The sequence below is a fragment of the Dryobates pubescens genome, chromosome 19 (genome assembly GCF_014839835.1).
Source record: "Dryobates pubescens isolate bDryPub1 chromosome 19, bDryPub1.pri, whole genome shotgun sequence".
NCBI classification, from domain to species: Eukaryota; Metazoa; Chordata; class Aves; order Piciformes; family Picidae; genus Dryobates; species Dryobates pubescens.
In genome coordinates this window covers 2766381-2770416 of record NC_071630.1, presented here as the reverse complement: position 1 = coordinate 2770416, position 4036 = coordinate 2766381, and positions in this window count along the sequence as shown.

Genomic DNA, 4036 nt, shown 5'->3' with positions numbered 1-4036 from the left:
TCTGTGTCCGCCCTCTGCCCCCTCCCTGCCCCCGGCAGCAGGGCAGGCAGGGGGCGGCTCCCCGGCTGGCAGCCGCCCGGCTCCGGTGCCTTGCAGGCTGTGCCCTGAAGGAGCTTGGGTGGGGAGAGAGCTGTGCTGGTGGGAGGGCTCCTGCTGGCTGGGGGAGGGGGCCCCACCAAAGCCCCCTCTGAGGAAGCAGCTTCCTTTGAGCTCCTGCTCTCAGCTGCTGGCCTTTCCCTGGCAGGAGGGCTCTGTGCCCTCTGCTTCCCCCCTCACCCCCACCCCCCGGCACTGCTGGGGGCTTGGCTCTGGGGCTGGCACCGCCTGGCCCCGCTCTGCAGCCTGCTGAGCGCTGCAGTGCCCACCCCCAGGAGCCTGCTGGGGCCTGGGCTGCCCTTTGTTTGCCCTGCTGGAAGGGACTCCTCCAGCTGCCACCCTGGGACCACGCCGCCTCAGCTGGCAGCGGCTGCCCGCTGCCTGCTGCGGGCTCCGGGCCCCACAGGAGCTCCTCAGCCTGGCTGGGGACTGACTGAGGCCTCCCTGGAGCTGTGCAGAACATCTCCCTTGCAGCAGGGCTGGGGAGGGGGGAGGAGCAGAGGGAGCTGGGCTGACCTCTCCCAGCAGCCGCTGCTGGAGGTCTGGTGTGTGGTTGGGGTTGGTTTGGGCTCTCTCCTCCCCAATAAAGGTCTGCCAGAACTGTGCCTGGCCCCTTCCTTCTTTCCTTCATGGTGCTTCCTGCTGCTGCTCCCAGCCCTTGTCTCCCCTGGGCTGTGGCAGCTGGGGCCCTGCTCCCCAGGGGGTTCTGTAACTGGATGGTGGAGTTCATGAAGCCATTTGTACCTGGGTGCTTTTTCAAGGGGGTGGCTGAAGTGCCCTGCAGCCCCCTGGCACAGCAGGGCTCCTGCCCCTGCCTCCCCCCCTGGCCTGCTGGGGGAGGAGGTGCTGAGTGAAGGGGCAGAGAGCTGAGGGAGCTGGAGAGGAGAGAATTGGAACTAGACTAAACCAGGTTGGGAGAGACCTTTGAGGTCCTGGAGTCCAACCTCTCATCCAACAGCACCTCATCAACTCACCCATGGCACCAAGCAGCCCATCCAGGCTCCTCCTGAGCACCTCCAGGGCTGGGGACTCCACCACCCCCCTGGGCAGCACAGCCCCAGGGCCAATCTCTCTTGCTGGGAAGAACTTCCTCCTCCCCTCCAGCCCAAACCTCCCCTGGCACAGCCTGAGACTGTGTCCTCTTGTTCTGGGGCTGGGGACCTGGGAGAAGAGCCCAACCCCCACCTGGCTGCAACCTCCCTGCAGGGAGTTGCAGAGAGCAAGAAGGTCTCCCCTGAGCCTCCTCTTCTGCAGGCTCCAACCCCAGCTCCCTCAGCCTCTCCTCCCAGGGCTGTGCCCCAGACCCCTCCCCAGCTTTGTTGCCCTTCTCTGGACACCTTCCAGCAGCTCAACCTCTTTCCTGACCTGAGGAGCCCAGAGCTGGACACAGGACTCCAGGTGTGGCCTGAGCAGTGCTGAGCACAGGGCAGGATGAGCTCCCTGCTCCTGCTGGCCACACTCTGCCTGCTGCAGGCCAGGCTGCCCTTGGCCTTCTTGGCCCCCTGGGCACACTGCAGGCTCCTGTTCAGCTGCTCTCCACCACTCCCCCCCAGGTCCCTCTCTGCCTGGCTGCTCTCAGCCACTCTGCCCCCAGCCTGCAGCACTGCCTGGGGTTGCTGTGGCCAAAGTGCAGCCCCTGGCACTTGGCTGTGTTCAATCTCCTGCCCTTGGCCCCTGCCCCTCTGCCCAGCCTGTTGAGGTCCCTCTGCAGAGCTCTCCTCCCCTCTCCCAGCTCAGCTCCTGCCCCCAGCTTGCTGTCACTGCTGAGGGACTCCATCCCCTCCTCCAGGTCATCAGTGAGGATATTGATCAGGCTGGGGCCCAGCACTGCTCCCTGGGGCACACCACTGGTGCCTGGCTGCCAGCTGCCTGTGGCACCATTCCCCACTCAGCAGCAGGGGGCCTGGGGGGGAGGCCTGGAGGTGGTTTCCAGGGGTAGGTCCCAGCCCCAGCAGGGCAACCTCTTCGTTGGTGCTTTGTGCTCCCTGGCTTGCTGCAGGGCTCTGCCTGGCTGTGAGCCCCTGAGCTGCTGCTGGGCACTGGGAGGAGACTTGGAGGCTGCAGAGTGGGGGCCAGCAGGAAAGCTTAAGGCCAGTGCCCACCTCACTGGTGACTTCCTCCATGTGTGGTCAGGCTTGAGGAATGAAAGGGAAGGGTCCTGAGCTGGTGCATGGCTCCAGAGGAGAGGGCTTGGAGGGCTCAGGCAGTCAGAGCCCCTGGCAGAGCAGACAGCAGGGCCAGGGATGAAGGTACTGAAGCATAACCAGCAGGGCCAGGGAGGGGATTCTGCCTCTCTGCTCCACTCTGCTGAGCCCACAGCTGCAGCTCTGTGCCCAGCTCTGCAGCCTCTGTGCCAGGAAGGCTCTGGAGGGGCTGGAAGGTGTCCAGAGCAGGGCCAGGAGGGGGAGCAGAGGGCTGGAGCTGCTCTGCTCTGAGCACAGCCTGAGAGAGTTGGGGTTGTGCAGGCTGCAGAGGAGAAGGCTCCAGGGAGACCTTCTGGTGGCCTTCCAGGAGCTGCAGGGGGCTGCAGGAAAGCTGGGGAGGGACTTTGGAGGGGGTGAGGGAAGGACAGGACTGGGGGGGATGGAGCAAAAGGAGAAGTGGGGAGCTGGAGATTGGCTGTGAGGAAGAAGTTGTTGGGCAGGAGGGTGGTGAGAGCCTGGCCCAGGCTGCCCAGGGAGGTGGTGGAAGCCTCCTGCTCAGCCCTGGAGGTGTTTGCAGCCAGGCTGGAGGTGGCTGTGAGCAACCTGCTGTGGGGTGAGGTGTCCCTGCCCGTGGCAGGGGGGTTGGGGATTCCTCTCTAGGGGAATGCTCTGCCTGGAGGCAGCTGGGGGTGGGGGTGGTGGGGAAGAGGCTGAGGCAGCAGAGGAGGCCTGGAGCAGTTTATTTAAAATAAGTTTTGTTACAAAAGAGCAATTTTCAATCATCAGTGGGGGGAGGGGGGGGTGATTAACAAAATACATAGAAACTTCCTACTCTGCCATACAAAAACAGCTAAAGGCTTTTTTTTTTTCCCCCCCATTTTTCTGTCCAGTTTGGGTTTGGGTTTTTTTCTCCACCCCCCCCCCCCCCCATGGGTTGGATTCTTTTATTAAATAGGCTCTGCTGGGGGAGAGGAGGAGGAGGAGGAGGAGGAGGAGGAGGAGGAGAAGGAGGAGGAGGAGGAGGAGCAGCAGCAGCCAGCAGTGCACCCAGCAGGTGAGGGGCAGCAGGAGGAAGCCGACCCCGGGGGGGGTTGTTGCTCAGGGTAGGGCAGGGGGCGGGAGGGAAGGGCAGTGCCCTCTCCTCCCCCTCCCCAGCAGCCCTTTTTTGGGGCTGGAAGTTGCTCTTTTGGTTATTGCTCCTCTCCCTCCCCAGGCTCTGTACAGGAGGGGATCAACCATCTCCCACCCCCTTCGGCTGCCCCCCGCTCCCCCACCGGGGCCTCTCTGCATCACAAAGAGCTCCATGCCCCCCCTGCTGCCCCCTCAGGCCCTGCCCTCTGTGCCAGGGCTCAGCCAGCACCACCAGGGAGGGCAGCTTGGCTCCTGCATGGCACCAGGCAGCCCACAGGCAAACAGCAAAGCTGCAGAGACCTGCAGGGGGGGCAGGGAGGAGCTGCAGGCACAGGCTGCCAAAAGCCATCCTGCTGCAGGCCTGGGGGAGAGGCAGCCAGGCCTGCCCCAAGGGGTGCAGAGCCCCCAGGGGCTCAGCTGGCTCTGAGCTCTGCTGCAGCCAGGCAGGTCCCAAGCTGGGAGCAGTGTCCAGGGGCTCAGCTGGCTCTGAGCTGCTCTGCTGCAGCCAGGCAGGTCCCAAGCTGGGAGCAGTGTCCAGGGGTTCAGCTGGCTCTGAGCTCTGCTGCAGCCAGGCAGGTCCCAAGCTGGGAGCAGTGTCCAGGGGTTCAGCTGGCTCTGAGCTCTGCTGCAGCCAGGCAGGTCCCAAGCTGGGAGCAGTGTCCAGG